This window comes from Tauraco erythrolophus, chromosome 3 (assembly GCF_009769465.1).
Source record: "Tauraco erythrolophus isolate bTauEry1 chromosome 3, bTauEry1.pri, whole genome shotgun sequence".
Classification (NCBI taxonomy): domain Eukaryota; kingdom Metazoa; phylum Chordata; class Aves; order Musophagiformes; family Musophagidae; genus Tauraco; species Tauraco erythrolophus.
Window position 1 is genome coordinate 48,351,188 of NC_141467.1, and position 26,866 is coordinate 48,378,053.

The 26,866-nt window shown below is 38.8% G+C and overlaps 1 protein-coding gene and 1 pseudogene across 1 annotated transcript in view; one reads left to right on the plus strand and one right to left on the minus strand.

Annotated features, from left to right (window-relative positions):
* PTPRM (protein tyrosine phosphatase receptor type M) overlaps window positions 1-26,866 on the minus strand; it is a 388,464-nt gene that overhangs the window by 348,829 nt on the left and 12,769 nt on the right.
* On the plus strand, window positions 12,204-13,097 carry LOC104369844 (solute carrier family 25 member 36 pseudogene; annotated as a pseudogene).

Sequence of the window (26,866 nt, forward strand, 5' to 3'; positions counted from 1 at the left end):
TGATTAATGCAGTATGTACCGCACAACTGACCCATATGAAAAATTATCAGTGGCTTAAGAAAAGGAATATAGTCAGCCTATTTTGAAAATCTGTCTGTAACTCCTTTGTTGAAAATGAAAAAGTACAGAAGAATGTCTCTGTAAACAGAAGAAATCTTACTTTCTTTTTTGTAAGAAAAGGAAATCTTTAAAGAGAACTAAATTAAGTGGCAGTATGTCATTCAGATGTGCTGTTTTAGTTTTTCTGCTAGAAAGTATCTGGTGAGCCCTTCTTAGTTCGTGAGGCAAAGACTAGGACGTAAACGCATCCTTTTAATTGTCTGACTAAACTATCATCTAAATCTCAGGAAATAAGACACCTAGCAGTGCCACGACAGGTAAACTACATCATGTAGGTCTTTTGACACAATTTGATTTCCCACCTGTGAAGGTCGCATCAACTAATGCTTTTGGAAGCTGAAGTTTCTTCTGTCCCAGTGCACCCAGAGCAGCACCTTCACTCATATAACTTCTAACAGAGTTGAAAACCAAAACGACATTCAGCCAACCTTCTAAACCCAGAGCTGACTAACTAACAAGTAACATGTAATATAGTTCATTGAATCAAACACTGCCAACTTCTATTCCAGCCTAAACATAATCTCTAGGCAGTGTTTAAGGAAAATACGACTTGTGTGTGTGAGAATGAAATCCCAAGGTGCCTGTACATTAAGATATCTAAAATCAACCCTTTTAATGTGGAGCCATTTCAAGCTAGTCAACGAAGAAAAACTGAATATAAATACATCTGCAACTTTACCCATCTTTGAAACCGTGTGCTTTGCTCGAGCTGCAAGAATGTGCTCTGTCTGCCTAGAATAGCTAGCACTGCTTTTTGGAGATAAATGCTTAGGTCTCTTTTTTCAGTGAGCCAGACAGATGTGAAACATGGACACATGAAGCCTCAGGTACACAAAACCACCAGCACGTGGGCAAATCTGAAGTTCAGATGTAAGCCATGGACGTTCTGGGGGTTTGACTAAGGTTAAGCAAAAAGAAAATGAGGATAATAAATTTCATGGAAGTTGGTGCCTTAACCCTTTATTAACCCTTGTCTTTGAAAGGCTGCCATCTCATGAAGGAATTCAGTATTTCGTTTGGCAGCATCTGTTTTTTTCCAGGCATGTGAATTCTGGTAAGGATCAACTCAACTTCTATACCTAGTTTTAACTATGGATCTCCCTACAAGAAAAAAAAAACCAACTAATATGTATTAAAAAGAAAAGGCATCATCATTAGACAGAAATCATTATGTACATATTTTACTTAAAGCCATACAGTCTGTGTAATGAAAAGGGAAAAGTGAATCGAATGCATTAAAATCTTTCTTCCAATGTTTGGGGTTTTTTTCAGATCTGGTCAACTTCTCTTCAGTGTTAAGTCATGTAGAAATTTGCTCTTTCAACATTTACTATTGTCATCTGTTAAATGGATTGCTGAAATAATACTATGCCAGATGTTTATATAAATCTAAAGCATGTGGGTAAACTCAACACACAAATAAACACTTAATTTTGACCAAAAAAAAAAAAAAAGGAAGGGTTCTCAGCAATGAAAGGAAAGAAAAAAAAAAAACCACACAACACAACAAAACTACAAAGCCAAACATGGTCTACTTCCTCAGATCAGTTTTCCAGAATCATTCATTGCATATTTGGGCACATGAGCAATAAAATCAAAAAATAGCTGGAACTATTTACTGGCATATCTACTAGGAGGCAGTTATCTGCCAGGAAAAAAAGATTCAACAAGAAAACACATAAAATTATAATCAATTCAATATTCATTCATAAGAAGAGACAGCAAATGCACTTATTACTATAAACGCATTTCTTTCAAAGTGACTGATTTCCCTAGATGTACTTTCCTGTTTAAACACATGGATGATGATTGTTTCTTCAGTCAAAAAGTTTAAATGGGATTTACTCGGGTTCAGTGCTTAGGTCTATGTTTAGGCATTACATGCAATTTAAGTTTGAAAGTACACAGTGAAAAGAAACTGAGAATAAAATCTAAGGTAGCTGATGGTGCTCAGCATCCATTAAATTCAGGTTTCTTTAATCCACAAAGTTGCTAAATCATCCATATTTCATCATTTTACCCAGAGGGTTTAAATCAACAAACTGGTGGTTTTGCTATAGTTGCTGTTGTTGTTTACAATTCCTTACTGCAAAATATTTCAGCAATAATTCAGCAAATACTTGGTTCATTAAAATATTAATTCTAATAAGATGCAATCCTTGAAAAAGAAAACATACACTAGAGTTGCTCCAGAGTAAATGGGCAATCGAACATCCTGATAACTCTCATTAGCATCAATGGAAATTTTCTGTGAAGTAAGCACAGAGGAAAACGAAATTTCGTACACAAAAAGATGCCCAAAAGACAGAGTGACACAAGAACTGCACAAAAAAGAGAGACTTGAATTTAATAACAGCCAGCCTTGGACTTTAATTCCCAAAGCTAGTAAACAGAAAAGATTTTGTCTTCAGTATTTGTTCCCACTATTTACAAATTTTACAGATAAAGTTCAATATATTTTCAGGTAACATTTGAAAACTATGGAGCTGCTGTAACTTGAGAAACCCCTCAAAGCATGACTAGCACTATTTAAAGAAGCCAGAACTTCTGCTCAGATACACCACTTCCAGATACCATGCAGCAGGTAACTGCACATAAACATCAGTGCCATTGTACCCCTGAATTGGCAGAAGATGTGCCAAAATACATTGGTTGAGAGTCTTCCCTTCAGTGACTCAGCTAACATCTATCAGCTCTGTTCATTAACTTACAAAACATCATTGTCTCAGGTGAATTCAAAGTCTTCTTTGAGCAAAATTTAGTCACATTAAATTCCATGTGATAATTTTAATCATTATTTATTACCAATCCTAAAAAAAATTATGAATTATCTCAACTTTCAAGTTGTTTATCTTCCAAATTTTTGACTACCAAGACTCTTTAAAAAAATCCATTAAACTATTCCATTATAAATCCTGTATATTGTTTGAAAAGATCGATCCACTTCTACCCTGAATGCCATCTTTGTTTTAGCAGAACAACTAATAAGCCTAATAAGCCTTATAACTCTTTCACCAAATTAAAATCTTCAAATTCTTCCTCATCTCATATGCATAGACACATCTTCTATTATTTTGTTAGAAAACGTTTTCATCAAACACAAACATGAAATCACATATTTCTGAATCATGTATTTCTGTAGTCTCTTTTCCAATAGCCAGTAATATCTAAAAGAACTGCTTTCTGATGAATGTTGTTTGTTTTTTCAATCCTTTTCAATATTTAATGCATTTGACTATTCATCCTATAATCTTTGTTCTGTTTCCTTCATGACTATTCTACACCTTCAAACACTGTATTGACATTTTGAAGGCCATTTCTTATATAACTAACATTACCTCTTTGCAAAAGGCAAACAATGTATAGAAAGTCCATACGTACAAAGTTCTATTAGAGAAAACAACCACATGTGGACAAATTCTGAGAGATTTGTTTCAAGTGTCAGATTTAACTTCTGAACCAAGTATTGCATGTTAGAAAAAGTAGAAAGCAAAGTAAAAAAAGGCAAATTATCCATATGGTGCAGTACACAATATGCTATTTAACAAAACTAAAAATATCCTCTGGTGTAGAGCTAACTTGAAAATACAAATATGAAGGTTATAGGTGAAGAAAAGGAAATGAAATGAGGAAGGATGGGATGGAAAGTGTTGGGGAAAGTGTATCGAGTGAAGATTGATGACTCCAGGACAGGCAGACTCAGACCCAGGGAGACTTTTAAAACAAAACGCAGCAGAGTAGCATCTCCCCAGGACTGGAAAAGGTGAATTCAGGTTGAGTATTCTAGAGCAGGGAGCACGTAGATATTTGAAACATTAAATTTCAATTAATTGAAATTAGAGGAAAATGTGGATGTTTCCAAAGTCTCCTTCACATAAAGTAATATGAAAAGGAATTTGACTCATTTCTACCCTCAAGCTTGACGAGCGGCAGTCTTTAACATCAGAGATTCAGAATTTCTGAGATGCAGGTGTCAAGTGTTCCCCCATATGAGGCTGTCACCGTGGACACCCTCAATCAATTTTCAAATCAGTACAGCTCCAGAATAAGAGTAAAGATTATTCTTTAAATATATGCATCCAAACTGGCAAATTGCAAAGCATCTCCTTCATCTTCCACTGTTGATAAAGGACCAGAGACAGTTTATCCAAAAGAAAAAAAGAAAAGCCAACAGCATTGTCCTACAACTGGATGTCTTGTATGCAGAAGATGGTAAGTCTCTGTATCGTCAGCCATATGGGCACTTAAAGAAATAATACTGAAGAGAATATATTTATCTGAATTAAAAATACCATACAGAATATTAATGGAAGGGAAAACTAAAGCTCACAGGTTTGAATGTTACTTGCAGTTAAAGATCCTGTAAATATGACATAACACAAACCTCTCTGGCTTCAACGTTCTGGCTGTGGAATATTGTTGACTTGGAACAAAGTTAATGCTGGGTTTGTATAAAACCTTCTGAAGGGCAGGAAAAAGGAACCACATTTGAACTGCAGTTCCACTCATGAAGGCAACTGGAAAGATTTATTTTTTTTTTTTAAACAGGAAACCTGATTTGCCTGAATATAAGGCAAATGCAATTACAAGGTAATTCTCCCTCTGTCTGATAAGGGGAGCCGGGTGCTGTGTGGGCAACAAAGTCTCCAAGGAGTTGTGCTACTCCTCTTGTCTGTGGGTGGCCACCCTAGATGCAGCCCAGCCCCAAGGACAGAAAACAGTCCCACCAAAGGCAGCAGAAGGTTTCCTTACCAGTCCGAGTCACTTAGAAAATCCACAGGCAGCCAACCAGCCAAGGGGATCAACTGCCTGGGAGAGGTTTTCATTTGTTTAAAGGGACTGTGCTCTAATTGGGCTCCAAAGAGACAAGTCTGGTGCGGGACAACGTCCTTGTTTGTTTTCATTTCTGTAAGATCCCTCATCTCATGTTTGGCCTAACACCATATGCTCCAGCAGCTTCACCAGTAGCTTCTACAGCCAGTGAGAAGTGTGCTACAAACTATTTAAACAGCAAACTGATTTATAAAACGCACACTCAATAGACAGCTTCCCACAAACAGTACACAAAGTTTTCTTCAAATTCTCTCGAGTCCTCATGACACAGTCAGCTGGATTTCTTTAAAGCTGGCCTAACACCTTTTACCAGTTATAACATTTTTTAACTTTTATACTACGACTGGATCTCAAACATGCCAGAGCTTTGAGACAGACCTGTCTGTACCTTTTCTTTAAAGTGAACACCAAAAAATACCAAAAGGGCTTTGAAGAAGCAATGCTTTATTAGAACATAAGCTTGAACAAACATTCTTCTCTCTGAAAATCCAGATTCTTTCCAGTAAGATAAAATACAGTCATTTGAAAACAAATACCTTTTCTGCCCAACTTTGTCTTCACAACAAGGGCCCTCTTCCTCCAGACCTGCTTTTCACACTAGCAACTTCCAATAGCCTCTACGGTTTCAACGAACTCTACTTGTTCTCCTCTGGGTCAATAAAAAAATCTCCCCTCTTTTCATCATCTCTGGCCTGGTTTTGTGTCTCTTCCTCATTATTCTATGAAAACTCCCCAAGTGTGAGCTTCCCAGTCGGCACATCTATTACTGCCTGCCCTGTTCTTCCCTGGAAAAGCTTCTGTCATGCTCAAGTGCTCTCAAAGAATAAATCCTCTCCTCCCCTTCCAAGAGCTGCCCCTGACCAAAAAGCATGCAGTTACCAACCACGGACTCATCACAGCACGTAACGTGCATACAAAAAATAATTGTAAGATACCTTGAATCACTATCTCATTTGTCACGCACAGAAGGACAATACGTGCATGAAGAATTTTTAGCATGTTTCTTCTGTTTTGAAGAAAATCAGATGAAGTTTCCAACCTCACAAATAGAATAAAACTTGTTTAGCACAAAAGCTCTTTCTCTGCCTCTGAGGGCTACACACACAGATGTTTCCTTGCCTTGTCTGTTCCTAATAGGGCACAGCTCCAGCAGTTGATTCTTTAGCCTGTGTACCCACAGAGAGATCGGAAGAGGTCTGCTAGACACACCTGCTAGATCTATCCTAAACAAAATAAGGAAAGTCAAAACACAGGATTCAGTAAATAAAGGATAGGAACAGAAATAGTAACAATCAACACAGTAACAGACAAACAGGTCTTGCCCCCAAAAAAAAAAAAGCCTGGTTTCACAGTTGGAGAGGACTGCAAGTAATGCTGAAAAAGATGGCAGCTAAAGATATAAAAGACTTCTGTAAAGTGCTTAACATAGTAAACACACTGATTAGAGCAGCATAACAGAACACATCACATTTATTAAAAGCTGAGTAACTGAAGCAACTCTTAATGAAGAAATCCCAGTAAACAAGGGACGAGGTTCTGCTAGTGGGATTCTCTTTGAATCACAGTTAAACTAGATGCTATTTAACTTCTTTAACAAGAACATAACAACAGATGGAAAACTGTTTCTAGGAAAAACTGTAATGATACAAACACTGGCAAAACAACACAAAGCCTCTGAGTCGCCAAATCCAGGCTACCCTCAGGACCCAGGGTGAGTACTTGTCTCCCATCCTGACAGACACAAGGCTGCTCCAGTTCCACGTCCCCATATCCAGCTGGTGGTGAGGCTTCCCAGCATAGACAGACAGACACACACACAGAGATGGCCTCACAGATCAAATATAGACAGAAAAACAGTAACCCTACACTCACACAAACAGCATGAAGAGCCCGACGCTGTTCCTCCTCTCCAGCTAATGGGAAATTCAGTCTGCTAGAGAAACCCACACCCTGCTCCTCCCAGGTCCTGGCACCCAGACTCAAGAGCCCCTGACTTTCACAGTCCCACACCAGCTGTTGACACTCAAAACTCTTCTACTCCTCTTTGGCTAGCCTGGTTTGAAGTTCATGAGCGTTCACACACACATTGAAGGTGAGAGTGCATCCAAACACAAGACGGTTAGAAATAGGATTTAATAAGAACACAGGGTAGACTGTGGTGATCAAGCACAAGGCAGTCACACCAGCATACTGAGTGGTCTGCCATTTATACTTGATGAGCCTCTTTTATCCCTTTATCCTTCTATTTTTCCCATGCTTGCTCCTTCCCAATCCAACTTTACTCCTGCCTTTGGTCCCCATGTTACATGCAGTGAGGGCAGCAAGCAGAACTGCAAGCCATGTTTTCCAATGAGTCACTTGTGTATCAACTTGTATTTTATTACAACTTGGCATTCAAAGCATGAAACAGTTGTTTTATAATGCAGATAAGTATCTGTAAAACTCACAACATGGCAACAATTAATGCTGCCCCAGAAAGTCTCTCTTTTCTAAGCACATTCTCTTTGCTACACCACCACCACCATTAGTCTTTTTGTAAACCATTCAACCATGCAATTGAGTATTTAAGCAACAATACTCAGGAGATAAGCAGAGGTCAGTTTTAACATGTTTCAGGGGAGCTCCTGGGGTAAATCAGTTACTTTTCAGGTAAAAGCTTTGGGGAAGTAAATGCAATAAGGGGCGAGGAGGGAATACAGGTTGATCCTGCATGTTATCCTTGTTGAAAAGGGCTATCTTCAAGAACACGGTTAAGTGCTACTGGTGCTCTTCTCCCTTCCCAATGACAGGCTGAAAGGTTTGTGAAACACAGAGGTTAATATAAAAAGCTTCTCAATGCCCAAAGACAGTGAGCTTCACAACTTTTATAGAAATTCAATTTTGTTTCAGCTTTAGGTTGCTAGGTTAATGTTTGACTAACGATTGTACCTATGTATACTCTTCCAAATTTTAGATCACCCCAGCAATACGTTACTTTTCATTTAAAAGCAGACTGTCATGGTACTTTCCGCACACAGTGTTCTCTGGAAAGCATACTGCCACCTGGCCAATTACCAATCTCCCAACTAGAGATAACAGCAAACTGTCATCATAATACTATCACGTGTGTAAACCACTACTAAGGTGGTGCACAGATTAGTATCTGCAGTGACACAGCACATGCAAATGACATCCATTTTTTGAACTCCACTCAAACGTCTAATAGTTTGTCACAGACCTGTAAGACAGAAAACAAAACACTACTGTATTGCCTATGGTGCTAAATCCCACAACAATACAGAGCCTTCTGAAATCTTGTTTGACATATCAGTAATTTTAGAAGCATATTAGCTTCAAGGGCCATTCTGTTACTGGAGTTATTTACTCCTGGTTTCATGACTGTGAATAAAGATAACTCACAGAAAATCTACCTTATCCATCAAAGAGTACACTACAATTAAAACAACTCCACAGATTTACAGTAGACTACAATACAGTGTTTAACCTACTACTTTGAATCAAAGCAGCCATCTTTTTCTCATCTGTTTAATACGTTCAACTAAAAACTCCCTTAGAGTGGACTGTATATAGCTTCAATTCTTTTACTTTCACACAAAAAGTCCAGCTTAGAAGTTAGAAGCTCACCAGTATAAGTACAATCAGAGACTCTTCTCTAAAAGATACTTCCATATTTTGTTTGTTGTTTGTTTTCCTGAACTGAATCACTCACTAAAATTAAAAAACACAAGTAGTGGGCTTTTTCCCCAGTTAAACTACAAAATATTTTAGATTAGCATTTACGGCATTTTTCCTCCCTAGAAACACTTCAAAGACCTTAGGTTAAGACTTGCTGAGCAAAATTTTAAGCACATCAGGGCCTGTGTTTAGCTGCTGAGCAACATGATGGCTTAGGACCTTTATTCTTGAGCTCATGTCCCCACAGTAAAGCACTATGTTCCACAAGCATAATGGCACTCACGTGCCCCATGGCAACTACATGACAGTTAAAGCCTCCAGGGATAAGCTACTGCACTTTCCACAGGCTGAGCTATACACTTTAGATATCTACCTTTTATTGTCTCTTAGCAATCGGCCTGCACAGTCAACCTATATTATAACAACATGAAACCTTTAAAACTGATATAACAGGATATGCAATTAGGGCTGTTACTTCAATCTTAACATGATAACATAACAAAACAAAAAATCCACCACCATGAATTCAAAATCTGCTATTAAAATGGAATTTAACTCTGGTCTACCTCAAGATTTTTATGTGTGTGTATTAGCTTGAAGTAGTGCATTAGTTGGTCTTACTCTGTAAAGAAATTTGAGATTCATTACATATCCATTCTTGGATTTCTTTCTCCCTTTTTTTAATGTACTTATGCCGTTGCCACAGAAGCAGCTGACGGCATTTTCTACAAATTGGTATACAAAGCTGTATTTCATATAGATTTTCTCCACGTAGGGATCCTGTTACACTTCGCAATGAGAGAGAGAAGAGTGACATATCATAAGTGCTCAGATTTCCATTCTCCTACCTGCTTTCCAAATTCTAAAGCAAGTGAAAAATACAGAGGTATTTCTTATCCAAGGTCTAAGTTACGTGGCAGGGTTACAGGAAAGAGACTCAGTACATGACAAATGAAAAAAAAAAAATTTAAGGCATAAGGATTGTATTTGCTTAAAGAACATATTTAAATATTAATTCCACAAATTCAAAATCTCATCTTTAAAAGAACACTCTTTTTGAAAAAAAAAAAAACACCTCTTGGCATTCCAAGAGGAAAAAATACTCTTAGCTATTTTGTTCTAGACTTGTTAACCACTATGGTACAATCTATCTTTAAAGGCTCTTATCTAGAAGAGATTGCTTCACAGAGTGCATTACAAGTAATGAATACTGTGGAGGCTGCCATTATATCTATGTTTATTCATACAATAATTTCCTTCGCTGTGGCAACAGGCAGACTTTCCAAAGCCATCTGCACACTGATAAAGTCGGAATTTTGCTTCTCATTCTTTTAAAGTGACTTTTTCCAAGCCCCATAAGGAACTGGTTTTAAGTCTTGTACTACTATGGCCATTTACTGTATTCTACTTAGTTCCAACTTGTAGCCACCTTAAATATAGGAGAAAACATCCCTAAATCATTTAACCAGTGTACATAATGAAGTTAACATACTTACGCCATGGAACGACATATCTTTTTTTCCAGTATAGTTCCATGGAGAATAGTTTGATATATCTATTTTCAAGTTCTAGTCTGCTAGAGAAGCATTAAGGATATTAACTTGGGCCTGATTCACCACTGAAAGAAGCTCTCCAGCTTCCATGACTCACAATCCCAGGAACTCAATTGTCACTCGAGAACAACAAGGTTGAGTTTTTTTCCAAGAATGAAAGCGTAAGTCTCTAATTAACACAAGGGCTTAATGATGTGCTTAAGTACCATTCAGGAAAGCACTTAGATACTTAATTTGGCTTCAATAGGATTAAAAATTGAGAAGGTACATGCATAACGTTTCTACATGATGCTTTCTGAGTTCCTGCTATCACAGGAACCTGACATTTCACACCTTATTTAAAAATTTTTCATTGAATTATCATTGTATTCACACATACAATTTTCAAAAACACCTAAGCGATACAGAAATGTTAGAGCTGGTTTCGTGAGAGCTCATCTGTCAACAAAGTACAGTAGCTAAAGATAGCAACTTAGGAGCTGCAAGCTGTAAAATGATATTGGCATACAGATATACTGTGCACATTAGTAGAGCATCTGAACTAGCCCTTGCCTCAAGATGGAAGTGCTAATTAATTCAGCAAAACTCAAGAATCCTAAGTCCTGAAACCACGTTTTCCAAAAACATTTCGGCATTTCTCAGCAGACTTGTAATTCCCAAATTACCTAGTGTAAATGAACCATCCAGAACCATATTCAGCACCACTCAGATTGTTGTTTTCAGTTGAATTTTACATTACAGGTGGCTGGCGATCCGTAAGACAAGTTAAGGCTTGGTAGTGGAACTCAAGGCAAAGAAGTCTGGACAACACTGACTTAAACTCTTGAAAAATTTTCAAGCCCAGGATTTAATCCAGATGTTAAATATTAAGGCATGTGAGTGATTCTGAAGGGAGAAGAAGGATAAATAAGTGTTTTCACTGCTGTGAAAGAGAAATGTGTATTTACACATATTTAAAATATGCTGCAGGATAAAGAAGAATCAAACAGAAACCAAACTAAAAGATAACAAATGCTCTGCACTTTTCTTCTTCATTGACTTTGTCTTACCTTTAAAGCTTCTAGGCTGAAACTTGGGCAGGATAGCAGAACCCTCTGGGTTTAACTATATATTAGTCAAACAAAAACTAGGGAGCAAAAATGACGTTTTTTTAGATCACCTCCCCCTTTTCGGCAATAATTTTAGCCTGGTACCCTCATGACCCATTCTGCTCCTCTGTGCTCCCGGTGGAGACGCGTCTCTCCCCACCCAAGGCTCCGCGGATGCCCGAGCACACTCCAGGCCACCGCTCGCAGTCCCCGCTCTGACCCCGCCGCGGCTGCCCCTGTCTGCAGCCAGGCCAGGCCGGTGGGGGACCAGGGGGCTCCCACTGGGGCCATGTCCCCCAGCAGAACGGGCGGGCAGCCCGCAGTCCAGGGCAGGTGCGAGCAGCGCTTGCCGAAGGGAGGCGGGGAGCAGGTAGTCCTCCCTGCTGGCACGTTCCCTGCCGGCCCTTTACCCACCCTTCCCTGCTCCTAGGACGTTACATGTTCTGCTATGTTATTTATTTATTTTTTTTAAATCCCCTTTCTGGCTCCTTCTTTGTTGCTGGGATTCTGCTGAGCGGCACGAAGCGCCCCTCAACATGCCCACCGCCACAGCGGCCCGCCCCGCCGCAGCGCGCTGCTGCCGGGAGGCGGGGGCTGAGCAGAGCAAGGACACCGACACTGGGCTTTTACTGCCAGCGCGCCTCAACGCGTCTGCCTGTGGCTCATCATCACCGTGTTTGACACCAACAGCTCCTTATTTCTGCCCCCCGAATATTAAAAGCAAACTGCAATACACGAGCAGGCGGCCTTAAGCTGAGCCTTGCATCTGGGTCACCCCAAAAACAGTCCGTGTAGGCAACTGATCACTCAGAGGGTGGTGAGGCACTGGAACAGGTTGCCCGGAGAAGTTGTAGATGCCCCATCCCTGGAAGTGTTCAAGGCCAGGTTGGATGAGGCTTTGGGCAATCTGGTGTAGTGGAGGGTTTCCCTGCCCATGGCTGGGGGGCTGGTCCTGACCTGTCCCCTGGAAGTAGTGAAGACACGTCTGCAGTCATCCCAGCTGACACTGCGGCCTCTGTGCATCTCAGAGATACATCTGCCAGGCATGAGCGTGAGGCTGATGAACCCCACCCCACCATCTCCTGGAGTACTCAAGTTGCTGAGGGCTATGCTTGAGAAGGAAGGCATGCGATCCCTGTTCCGAGGTCTGGGTCCAAACCTTGTTGGGGTTGCTCCTTCCCAGGCTATATATTTTGCTGCCTATTCTGGTGTTAAGGAGAGGCTCAATACTGTCCTTGTACCAGAGTCCAAGAAAGCACACATGCTATCGGCAGCCTGTGCAGGCATTACCTGCACCACACTCACCAACCCTATCTGGTTAGTGAAAACCAAGATGCATCTGGAAGCCAGGGTGAAGGGGTAGCTGGCCAGCAGTGCTCTCCAGTGTGCTGTGCGTATGTACCACACCGAAGGCCTGCGTGGATTTTACCGTGGAATCACTGCCTCCTATGCTGGAGTGTCAGAGACCATCGTACACTTTGTCATCTATGAAGCACTGAAACAGCAGCTGAGAAACAGCCATCGTTCCCTTTCTCCACTGCTCACGCTTTCACCAAACAGCCAGGATTTCTCTAGACTCATGGGAGCTGCTGCTGTCTCCAAAACATGTGCTTCATACATTGCATATCCACATGAGGTCATTCAGACATGGTTGCGAGAAGAAGGGTCACGATACCGTTCCTTTATAGAGACTATGCAGCTTGTGGTCCATGAAGAGGGACTCTTGGCTTTATACCAAGGGCTTCTAGCTCACTTGATCTGCCAGATCCCAAACACAGCCATCATGATGGCAACCTATGAACTCATTGTACGTTTCATAGAATCATAGAATGGTTAGGGCTGGAAGGGACCTTCAAAGGTCATCTAGTCCAAGCCCCCTGCAAGGAACAGGGATATCTCCAACTAGATCAGGTTGCTCAGGGCCTTGTCCAACCTGGCCTTGAACGTCTCCAGGGATGGAGCATCCACCACCTCTCTGGGCAACCTGTTCCAGTGTTCTACCACTCTCATAGTAAAAAATTTTTTCCTAATATCCAACCTGAACCTACCTCCCTCTATTTTAAAACCATTACCCCTTGTCCTATCATAACTGGCCCTCCTGAACAGCCTCTCCCCATCTTTCCTGTAGGCCCCCTTGAGGTACTGGAAGACCGCTATAAGGTCACCCCGGAGCCTCCTCTTCTCCAGGCTGAACAGCCCCAACTCTTTCAGCCTGTCCTCATAGGAAAGGTGCTCCAGCCCTCTTATCATCTTCGTGGCCCTCCTCTGGACCCTCTCCAACTGGTCCATGTCCTTCTTATGTTGGGGACTCCAGAACTGGACGCAGTACTCCAAGTGAGGTCTCACGAGGGCAGAGTACAGGGGGAGAATCACCTCTCTCGACCTGCTGGCCACGCTCCTCTTGATGCAGCCCAGGACGCGGTTGGCCTTCTGGGCCGCAAGAGCACATTGCCGGCTCATATTGAGCTTCTCGTCCACCAGTACTCCCAAGTCCTTCTCCTCAGGGCTGCTCTCGATCCAATCACCACCCAGTCTGTATTTATGCCTGGGATTGCCACGACCCAGATGTAGGACCTTGCATTTGGCCTGGTTAAACTTCATGAGGTTGGTACGGGCCCACCTCTCCAGCCTGTCAAGGTCCCTCTGGATGGCATCCCTCCCTTCCAGCGTGTCGACGGCACCACACAGCTTGGTGTCATCGGCGAACTTGCTGAGGGTGCACTCCATGCCACTGTCCACGTCACCGACAAAGATGTTGAAGAGGGCCGGGCCCAACACGGACCCCTGAGGGACGCCACTTGTGACCGGTCTCCACTTGGACATTGAGCCGTTGACCACTACTCTCTGAGTGCGGCCATTGAGCCAATTCCTTATCCACCGAGTGGTCCATCCATCAAACCCATGACTCTCTAATTTAGAGAGAAGAATGTCGTGCGGGACAGTGTCAAAAGCTTTGCACAAGTCCAGGTAGATGACATCCATTGGTCGACCCTTGTCCACCGATGCTGTCACCCCATCGTAAAAGGCCACCAAGTTGGTCAGGCACGATCTGCCTTTGGTGAAGCCATGTTGGCTGTCACCCACCACCTCCTTGCTCTCCATGTGCCTTAGCATGGTTCCCAGGAGAATCTGCTCCATGACCTTGCCAGGCACAGAGGTGAGGCTGACCGGGCCTCTTCCACCTTGTGAGCACACTGTAGCACTTTGCTGAGGCTGCGGTAGAGGTACAGGGACCTCACGGTCCTGAGATTTGGACTTTTCCATGCTCCTTCGAGCAACCTGGTATAGTGGAGGGTTTCCCTGCCCATGGCAGGGGGGTTGGAACTAGATCATCTTTGAGGTCCCTTCCAACCCTAACCATTCTGTGATTCTATGATCAGGTGTAGGTACGCCAAACCACTCACAGAGTAATGGTTCTGTGTTTTCAACATTTAATAAAAAAATCGCTTTCCAAACTGACTCATGTTTATTGTGTCTGATTAGCTTAGTTTTAAGTTCGACTAACATATCTTTCAAAGTCTCAATTCCATTAAACTTCCTTTCCTTGCCTGCAAACATGAACCATTTTAACGTATCTTCTGAAGTACTACGGACCTTTGTTGCTGATATTTTCAAAGCCTGTTTCACATAACCAAATAAGCTAAACTTCAATAGCACTTTATGAGACCAAAATCTTCAGAAATACTATAAAACATTACCATAATGAAACAGACTACATTAAAATATTAAAGGAAAATGAAAATCCTACACTGAATAATTGCTAGACTCAGCTTTCCTCTACAATAAATACTTTGTGTTTCATTCAGACTATAACTTGGTGTCAAAAGCAAGAATGCAAAACATAGTGACATAAATTCATTTTTAGGAAAGCAACAGAATCATTTGGCTTTACTTTAGACACTGTAGCATTTGTTTTCTCTTCTCTCATCTAACTTGTCGCCTTCTTATTTTGCCTAATAGAATTATTTTACCTAATACCACTTTGGTTTGACTTACCAAACCAAATTTTGCCACACCACACTTCCTTCTTCCGGAATTTTTGCTGTGATCCTTTGAAGCCTCGCTACCTTACTTTTTGTGAATATTTTCAAGTGTTTTAGTAGTGAAGTTTCAAATACACAAAATGAGTACCAAATTTTGAAGACTTCTCTGCAATTAGCCCAGGAATAATTTGTCACAGAAGTAATATCAGTGGCAGAAAATAATAAAACTAAAAATTTATTTGTAGCTCATGCTTTTTTTTTTTTAATCGGCTACTATTACAAGTCATACCTACAACTCTAATACTTAGCCAAGATAAAAATACTATAGCCCTCATTTCCCAGTGTACTTTGTGTGTGTTAGACAGCGCTTTGTAAAAAGGAACATCCAGACTCCAAGCTATATATTCAAAACAAAATGGAGACAGAATTAAAAGAAAAAAAAAAGAAAAAAACTGGTGGTAGATATGGTACTGTAAATATACTTTTCTAAAGTTACTTTGGAAGCTAACTTGTTTTGAAATAGATGCCCACTTTTTCATCTTCCTTAGGAATCCTAAGTCTCTTCTTCAGAAAAGCTAGAAAATAAATGATAAAATAAACCCACCCCTTTGAAAATATCCACTCTCTGAATCAGAGTGAAAAGCCCAGATCCTCAGGCAAACCAAATTGTTTGCTAAATCTGTTGGATTAATCTGAACACTGAGCACTGCTCACTCGCTCACTCTCCCTTTGTTACACTTGTCATATTTTTCCAAGTCATCTGTCTTCTGTTCTTTCTTATCACCTGCTGAACACAAGAGGAAAGTTGAGAATAGTCTACTAAAAAATCAAATATACACTTAGCTAGCAGATATTAGCAATCTTTTCCACATGTTGCACAATTATGGATTTGCAAATTCAGATATTAAGATTGAAGAACACATTGAAAACATTTAAAATAAAATTATAGTAAACATATTTCTTGATACGTGGGCATATTTTAAACAAATATTCTGCAATGCCTGCTGAGACTATGTGAAGCACAACAAACAGCTATATACTGAACGCTGTTTCTATTAATTATTTGTCATGCCAAAGAAGCTGTGCACCTCTGTTTGCATTTTGTTTAAAGCTTGCACTAACTTTTGTAACTAAAAAAGTCTGTGAAAAATTAAGCCTCTTTTTACTCTTATGTAAGTCTCTAGAGATAGAGAGGGAGTTTTTAATCATTTGAAATGTACTTATTTTAAAAAGAAAAACTTTTTAGTTAGGCAGCCACACCATCCATTTCATAACACTCAAACTTGATTTTTTGTGCAGAATGTAACTCAACAGACTTCACCATATGATGAACAATTAATAGATAAATGTATCTAGGCTATTCCCACTCTTTCCTCATCATTTTGATAAGGCTTGTCATGATATAAGAGGTAAAACTCACTAAGCTTTAACAGAATGTAAGTTAATTTCCTGAAAGAATAATGTAAGGGAGATTTTTATTAAATCCTAATTACTTCTACTTCATTATCACTTCAGTAGGTGGATTGGCTGATATCATTATTATAATAGAGGTCAGTGACAATTAATCAGTCCAGTCTTACAAATATACTGCTTCCTCTCATCTTTTTATAATAGTCTGCCACCTTTTCTTGTATTTCAGTAATAAAATTCACAGAGGTCATACTAGGAAAGTGAAAAAGCAATGACTGAAAAGTGTCAATGGTAGACAAGCTCTTATTGCCTTTTTTTTTTTTTTTAAATTCAAACAGAACTTCCTCTAGCTGTAGGGGCTGGCAATATTGCTAATATGAAATAATTTAACTTTCAGCCTGGTTTGGCATATGAGAAGAACATGTTACGAATCTCTTTGTTTTGTCAAAAGTCATGGGCAAAGATTCTGGAATATATTCTGACAATGGGTATTTCAGGAGCGAAATTGCAAACGGCTTTGCAAATCTAGCTCAAGCAAGTAGACAGGAATAATCTTGAACTTCTGTTTTCTCTAGAATCCTCTTTTTTCTTCAGCCAAGTATTTTTAAACAAAACAAGATCAGCACTAAAACTAACTTAAATTATTATGATTTATAAGCCTGTTTCACTGATTTAAAAATCTTCACACTTGATTAGAAAAATTGCTGTCTTGACACCCCAAGTAAACTTTTCATCAACACTAGTCCATAACTATTGTTTTCCACTCCTTCAGAATAAAAAGCAAAGGAGGAAACAAAGGCCTAGGAAAAGAATAAAATCCTATAAAACCTAATTCCTTTAAGAATTGGAGTCTGTAAACTACACATTTTTATGAAAGGCTAGGACTTCTAAGAAAGGATGGGGTTAAGTGTAGCTAGTTTACTATGTTGTTATTATTATTAACAAGCACTGCTGTTTATTTCACACCTACAAAAAAACCTACTTTAAGATTCTCACAGTTTACGTGCCTAATACTTTAAATTTCTCGAGTTTCTTGTCCTGCCACACTCTGTCTAACTTCTTTGCTCCATCAGAGATGCCAGCCTCACCAGTCTCTTTGGTTTCCTCCTAACCATCTCCCTATGTACCTTCCCTCTGACCTAATATTCAACAACCCACTCCCTTTCTTTCTTCAACTAAATCGGTTTGAAAGTGCACTCAATATATTTACAGGCCAAAGAAGTTAATTGTTGAATTCTGCTGTTTCCTCTGCCTTGAATCTCAATTCCTTAATTTCTGTTAATGGGGGCCACAGCTATCATAATTTCTAAAACTGCTAGTGAACCGTACATGTAAGCATTTATCCTGCCTGGTTTGTCCCGACATGATCTCATGGGTACAGGAAGATTGCTCCAAGATAGATGGAGGCTTTGAATTTAATTAGAAGTGAAAATATGCAAATAGCAACATATATCTGATCTAATCACACAATCAGGGTCATAAAGCTATAGAAAGCATTTGTATCTGTACATCCACTAGTTATCTATCGACCAATTAAGTGTGCTAAATTACACATGCGAAACATTCTTTAGATGAACTAATTTTAATCCTGAATTAAACAATAAAAATAGTATTTCATACATTCAAAATCTCAAATTATTTTCTCACATGGAAAAACAGTGGTTGAGCCAAAGCACCAGTACTTCGGTTATTCTCTGTAGCATTCTTGTTATTTCATGCAGCTAAAGAGATTTCTTTTTTTTTCTCTTCTTTTTAAAGAGTAATACAGTAGTTCAGTCCATTAAAAAAAAAGGAAAGAAAAAGAAAAAAAAAAATCTGAAGACACTAAAGATTTTCCGAGACACTAGTAAAAATGTTGCTTAAGGGTTCTCAAATGCCCAAGCAAATCATTACCAGGAAATTACTTTTTAATCAAGCATGAGGAGGAAAGCAGAATATTGCACATGCCTCAACAGTTAGAAAACATTGTTTGCACTTCAAGAGAGACCATATCTCCAGAAATAACTAAAATTCTCTAATATTTAGCTAATATCCACAGGGAGATTGAAACTCATATTTTCCCATAGCTTACCTTTCCTCACAAATTTATAGCAAAAAACATGTAGTCACTCTGCTATTATTTATGATTTTCCATCTGTTTTAGCTAGGACAGCAATTATAGATCAGATATTTTTCCTTTTAGAGTACTCAACTTCGATTAGTAATGTTGCTAAGATCTAGAGAGAACCTGCAATCTTCAGTCCTCCCCCAACTTACTTTTTTTTTTTTTTTAAATTTTCTGAGGATAAGAAGAAACGGATAGTTAGTACTGTAATTACTTAATAATGGCTCCAATACTTAAGTAGCACAGATAAGTAGTATTTTAGGGTTGAATGTGTCATGGAAGCACAGATAATATGATACTAGTAATATAAACATTCACTATTTTTAAAAAATATTTGGCATTTCAATAGAAAATCCAGTGGAAATAATTCTGCAGAACAGTCTACTAAAAGCTCTATAATTTATACGTTTTTCCTTATCCTTTTACTTTGTTTTTCCATAGATCTTCACACAAACATTTTACAGATTTTACCCTCAGAACGATCAAACTGATCCTAGGTAAGGAGACATTCTCAAGTCTCGCAAATCATCACCAAAGATGCTGAAAAGCATGACTAGTGCCCATGTACACCTGCACGGTAACTTAGCCTCTAAAATCAAAGACTTGGAAATTTCAATTGTCAAAGAAAAATCTCTAGGCTTTCAAAAGCAATCTGCATCATCTGATAATACTTAGAAATGTAAAAAATTAGATTTAGTACTGTTGGCAAGTAGTATCAGAATACTAATGTTTATGTATGACTAAGAAGTAAAATCAATCCAGAGAGAAACCTTCAAATCTGGAGCGCTTGAGATAATGCTCTGTCTCCAGGTTAAGGCTGAAAAGGTGCAGCTCAGGCTTTCTGAAACAGAATTCCCTAAAGAATAAGGAGGACACTTGCCAGCCTTGCACTAATATAAAAAGAAACTTCACCTGAGTCAACTGAGAGCTGGGGCTTACTGGAGTGAGAAAGAGAGTCAACATTCGAAGCCAAATCAACATCTGTCATCTGATGTAGAGATACCTGCATTGCTTCTGGTGCATTTCTTTAGAGTAATTAGTCAGTGCTAAGCGCAAACATCCATTATTAAAAGTTCGTATTTTATCAATGCCTCTTTCATTCAAGTTGTTTTTTTATTTCAATGAAAGTTTGACTTAAAGGTGGATTGCAGACTTTGAGTCAGCATCGGTGGTTTAGAGTGGAAAGCAATACAGGTATCCTCTGTTGGGAGTCGTGAAATAGTCTAAGTACCTCTCAGCATTATTTCACACTCTGCCACTGACTCATTATCTCATTAAGTGAGTCACTTAACCTGCGTATGTCAATTATATTGTCTGTAAAATATGCAGGATACCACATGCCTCATGCTTGTTATGAGGTGTTACTCATTTCTGGGAGAACATTTGACATTCTTGGATAAATAAGAGTGTAAATTTTATTACTGCCAGCTAATGAGAAATTAGCCTAGAAGAAGGCCATGCTATGTGCCATTTGCAGTTATTGTGCATGATAAGTGATTCTCCCAAGTAGTCATCAGTGGTGAATGTCACTTTTCTCAATCCCTGCCATGTTTTTCATATTTACAAGTCTTTGAACTAGGTATACAAGAAGACAAGCATGAAACAAGGACAGTAACTGTCAGTTCACACAGAATTGAAACAAAAATGGGGACATGGCATTCACGAAAATGAGATTTAGTGTTCCTTTTGTTCTGGAAAGCAAAACAAACAACAACTTTTCAGTCATGATTACTATGTCCTTGATTAATTTTCTTGTTTCCTGAAAAGTAGAACCATACTCCCTCTGTAATACTGAGTCAAAATACTTAGTTTACAGGATACAATTATTTATTTGACATGTATGTTAAAACCAAGACTGTTGAAGCCATTTAATGTGTTTTACTATTTTATTATTATCACCTGAAGCCAGAAGCAGAGGCTGTTTACTACACAGCAATAAGCAATATTTGGCATTAGGAGGCGTAAGAGATACAGAGGTCATCGACTTGTGGTGAGGGAATACACTTTTATTGGTTGACTCACGGGAAACATCTTGTTACTAACACCTTCTTCTGTTTTTTTTTTCTCCCTTGCTTTAATTAAAACAGGAATAAACTGTTTTCCAGTTTTGCTAAACAAACAGAAAAAAAGATTACAGTGACAGAAGGAAGAAAAGGTCTTTTCTCAGGAGACATTTGCTAAACGCATAATCTTCAATAACCTTTAGTTTCTCTAGGTGTAACATGAAGTTTTGTTACAGTCAAATGCAATTGCTTTTTGAAATGGACGAAGAATTGTTTCAACTATTATCGACACTCCATCTGTTAAGTAACTTATCAGGTAGAAAAGCAGAAACTATGCTAGGAAGCACCTCTGCAGCCAGAATCACTCTGTAAGCCACTACAGACCAGTACTGCCACTGAGAGTGGTCCACAGGTCTGCTGCGCCTGCCTATTTCGGTCCTATGAGGCTGCACAGTAAACCAAATCAGGGATCTAACTGATTTTCTGGTTTGTTTTTTTTTTCCTGTTTGTTTTTTTTTTTTTTTTTTTTTACTGGTGGGGATGGGGGAGAAAGTGGTGCCAGGTCCCCAAGGCCACTGTGAGGCCATACTGTCCCACCTCCCACCCTGCCGCTGCAGCCTCATTTCAGCTCTGCCCTGGGCCATCAGACCCTGTCCTGGCGATGCTGGAGGGGTCCTCGTCTCCTTCAGCTCCTGCCCAGGGCCCCTAGTTGGACTCTGGACCTGGGGCTTTCCTTGGATCCCACTAGCATGAGTTACTCCTGGCACCATCTCTGGCACCTGCATTTAGATGCTGTGGCACTGCACCCTGTCTGTGAGGGCACAGCCAGTGCCAGGGTCACCCTTGGCTCCCAAAACCCCTTCCCCTAAGAAACAGCCAGCCCTTGCTGCTCCCTAATGAGGGAAGGAAGATGTTGCTCAAGTTAATATAAGCATGTGCAAAACTACTGCCTAAAGCCTAGGCTTCATCTCAGCTCATCCAGAGGAAATAATAACGTATGTACTTCCTCTTCAGTTTTAAAAACTTCAGTAAGAAACAAAATCCTAAGCAATACTGAGACTTAAAATATCACATTTGTTGCATGATATAGCACTTAATAGCTATTGAGGTCTTCTGCAAAAGCAGTTACAGCAACGTTAATCACGTCCATCACATTTTAATCATTTGCAGTGTAACAGCTAGAGAACCACTTCCCCATGAATTTAAGTGAGAAAACTGATGCAAGAATTCTACTCCACTCCTGATCCTTTATTTATCTTACGAAAAACCATTATGGCCCTCCTAGATCTCATGCTAATGACAGACCAAGAAAACGGACTGAGATGAACAGATATGGTCTACCTCCGAAACAGAAAACAGCAGCCATGTGGACCATTACGCTTCTTTCTAAGGATGATCTCGTAGTAGAGGAAAATAGGAGCTGAAAGCATAGTACAATCTTGAAAGGATTCTAAAAGCAGGAGCTATTCCACTCGATTTCAAAATTCTAAAGAAAGGTGTTTCAGGATTAGGAAGGTGGATTCATTTGAGAGAACCCAGGAAGGCCTCATTTCAACTTTAAATTGCTTTAGCAAAAAAGACTGCTGGAAAATATCAAAAAGATCTGCTCTGGGAATTTTAATATGCATGAGGCTTGAATAAATGTTAACATACAGTCTTCCAACATCATATTGAAAGTTTTATTTTTCAAATGTCTTTTGCCCTCCAAATTCTGTTCCAGCAGCTATCAATTCTACTGACCACAGAGCATGATTTATTGACTTGCCCCACTCAGAACACAATATTATTTCCTTCTGCTTAGCTAGCACAGATTCTTTTAACTCCCATGACAAGATAAAAAGGGACAACACTTATTAATCGGATGGTGTCTTGAACTAGCCTTCAAGGCTGACTGTTGATGGACAGAGCACTCGGTGAGACAGAAAATTAAGGAGCTTGCCTGACACCAACGAAACTAACCAGTACCTACCATGAGACCATAAAATAACTATGTACTTTTTCTAGTACTTTTTTTTCTCAAGTACCTCTTTCCAGATGTATCTCTAGTATTTGTTCTTTCCCTCAGCCAACCTAACTCTGTCTGTGAGCTGAAAGTGTCTTGCTTCTGATACAATTTCTTGCACTTAAAGAAAAGTTTAATAAAAAGTTGGTTTAGTCATTTGTTTCCTCCATCCTTAAGAAAAAACAAGTGTTATTTTACAATATGATGTAGCTAATTAAGAAGGCCCAAACTCCAAGAGGAACTTACCTTTGAGCAGTAAGTCTGAGCAACATTTCAGTTCCCCTCCTCTCTCTATGGAGAAGTACAGCAAAACACAAAGGGGAACTGCAGAATCTTCAACAGTGGCAATATTAGGTTGGATCTGATGTCAGCCTATTCTAGCAGTCAGAATCTTGTCTGTAGTAAAAGGAAGTCCTTTGGAGAAAGGGACTACAAACCCTAAAGTAGGCTGGCCTAAGACAATCCAGACTCCATGTTAGTCTTTTCCTGACCTCTAGTAGTCAAAAACAAAAAAGTTTTAGAGAGGCAGAGAAGCTAATGCTCCAGCTTAGTGACAAAGCCTACTACAACATTATGCAACCATATGGTACACACAGCTTTATTGCCTTGAGTTTTTTCCTTTAGTAATTTGTATGGTAACATTTAGTGTCTGTTCTATATTTAACACATCAATATTTAAATATTATGCTGCTTCGTTATACACTTGTGTGTATGAAAGTAATTGATTTATTGTTTCAAAGACTGGAATGGTTTTGATTTACTGGGTTTGAGGTTTTTTCTTGTCGTTTTTTTGAATAAATCTAATATTCCACTCTCATTGACCAGAAGCAATACACATATTTCCAAAGTGCTGTTGTCTGAGTGCACAGAATATTAAGACATGTAGTGCGTTCCTCGTTAAGAAACAAATCCCAAAAAATCCTTCCCTTCTCCCAAAGAAACTTCAATAAAATTAAGAAGTATACGTTCCCATCTGAGTGCCAGAGTAAAAATATTTCAGTGATTCTTACAAACCATTTGAAACTGCAAAGGAAAACTATACTTGCATTTCCTCAATGTAAGAGAGTTATAAATATAATCCTTCAAATCAAGGTAAAACAACTATATGGAACAGGCTACTCTTTCTTTGTTATTACTGAAAAAGATATGAAGGCAGAAGGAGGAGTAATAAAAGAGCTGGAGAGGGAAAAGTGACACATTAAAATTGTTTTACCATGTTCTCATCATAAAAGTAGTTTATCATTATTTTGAATTACAAGCAACTTACAGTCACAAAATACAGTCCATCACAAAATACAGTCCATCACAACTTTAGCTGTGAGCATTTGCATATATGTAAGAAAATGAAGTCCAGGTGAAGTCAACGGCAGCAATGGACTGGATAACTGTAATTCGGTTTCAGCCCCCAGTCAGATACAACGCGTTACTAAAAATCAACATGCTGCTCGAGTTCTACGTATGCTGTCCTCACAACAAAACACTTCTCTTCCAAAAAGACACTTTAAAATTTACTTAGAAATTTCATTTCCAACAATGAGATTTGGCTCTTTTAAAAGACCATGAAAATATTTGAGGCAAAATGCTTTTTGATACCATAACAAAGAATGCACTGAACAAAGAAAAACCGCAATTATACTTTTAATTACTGTGCTATAATTAATACATCTTGTGTACCAAACTTTAGAATCATAGACAAAGAATATCAGATGAGGGCAAAACTTGGTGTCATCTGCTGCTATTTGCACTTAATTTGTCAACTCAACATTGCAGAAAAATGGTATTAGTTTCTAAAAACACGCTTTTTCACAATTTAACCTTGACACGGGAAGAAGCATGCATTATGAAGCTTTGTAATAAGTATTGAAGAACACCTTGAAAAAGAGCAGACTGTACCATCATTTATCTTGAACGTAAGTAATGCATCTGTGTGTGCAGAAGCCAAATGAAACCGAACCTTTTCATGTGTTCGTTTCAAAGTAAAGGCAACTACCTTGCTCAGAATATCCTGTGGCTCAGCAGATGTACTGGAAATCATCAATGTGGTTATATCCAGTTGCTAATCAGGCCTTCTGGAGTTGGAATACATGCAGCCATAAATATTAATGTGTGTGCTTTTTTAGTCCTATCTTCAAGCGTTCCATCAAATTTTCTTTAAATGAGGAAAAACATAAAGGAGCACATTTTACCAGGCAAAGCAAAGCTCAGGCCACTATTAAGTAAAAAAGGATATCCCAGAATCCTCTAGGGAATTTGACAGTCTGTGCTTCCCTAGACTCCGCATCAATGATATGCTAAAATACAGCACACCAACAAAGCTTTAGTTAGGAAATGAATCCATGAAAAATAATAACGCTTAGAAAAATTTAGACTCAGAGGTGGCAAAAAGAATTTTGGCACACAATAACAAACATGACAGCTGATGCCAAACGTAAAGTCTGTGGCTAGTGGCTTCAGTAGAATTTAGAGAGGTGCTATGAAGACTCCTAACCACAGAAATCTCTTGCATGTACTGAGCTTAAAGCAGAAGGAAGAGAGAACGAAATGTTTGCAAATAAATATATTCTCCCAAGAAGTGTTGGGGCACATGAAATGTACAGAATAGGAACAAGAACAGAATCTTGAAGTAAAAAAAACCCAGAATCTCAAAGAAACAAAAATTAATAAATATTTTGATAATTAAGTTTTGCTTTCGTTACAAAGATCTGTCACTTAACAAATGTAGTATAAAAATTAGGACTTCTGTTAGGCTTTAGCCTTACAGTAGTTTTGAAAGGCTCTTAAACGGCAAAATAAAGGAAATGCACAGCTTCATCATAAAAGCAGCCTACCTATTAGCACACAAAATAGCGGCCTCAGGTTACATAATTTCAAACACTTTTCTTCTCAATATGAATAAAATTCACCTGTGAAAGAAACTAGATAACCTGAGATTATACCAGAGGATTTTTTATATTCTCTTACACAGGATAGACTCTATTTGCAAAATACAAAAGATAAATAGCAGCACTCTAGTCTTTGAAGCATCATTGCAGTATCAATTTTTATTTCCATATTACAGGTGGAAAACTAGCTTTTCCAAAATAGTATTTTCATTTGAATGACAGTAATATGGGTAAATAAAAGATCTCAGAGGAGCTCTTTCCTGGAGCTTTAAAGGCAAATTCATTAATGAGAAACAAACCCACAAAACTTTTTATTTATGTCTGGATTATTTCACATATGCATTGCTAAATATCTTTCAGTAGATCATAACAATTATAGATTTCAGATTCCAGAAATAATCCACTTTGGAGAAGATTTTTTTATGACCCATTTGCTGTTGAGTCAGAACATCAATGCTGTTTAGTGAAAATGGTCTCTGCCACCTATAAAGAAGAACAGCTTCTCAGAAAAGGATGCATCTAATCTGAAACTTAGTACTACAGAGAATATCAAATAAGAGTTGGAAGCATTTCCAATACATACAGCTTGAAGAGAAGAACAGAATGATGAAACTAAAGGGGAGGCTGGACAAGGTTAATTGACACAGATGTGTCGTAACAGAGAAATACTGTCATCCTGCTGGTGCTGTGCAGCTGTGAAGACTACACCTAACATAAATGCATTTTATACATGTAGAAATCCTAATGATTGACTTCACTGGTGAATACACATCATATTCAAGGTGTGTATTCCACGTGTGTATTCTTTTTTTTCTTCTCTTTTTTTCCTTTTTCTTTCTTTTTTTTTTTTTGAATGAACTTTGCTTCTACATAGACTTGCACAGGAGGTAAAATGACCTGTTTTAATACTTCATGTTAACTTAAAAGTAACTTAAAATGTAGACACATGACAACAAGTAGAACAATTAGCATGGGTAATTTAAATTCAACAGGCACTATAATATGCCCTTGCAAAACATCACTTTTTCTTGCTGAAACCAAAGTAATAATAAACGTCTTATCAATTATATAATTGTTGTCACTGCTACGTTAAAAAGTAGGGAAAAAAAATAAACCTGCCAGGCACTCTGTAAAGGTGCTTACATTTTGCAGGCCATGTAAGCAAAATACCTGCATTGACATTTCTCCAAACAACTTTCTGCCTTCACAAACA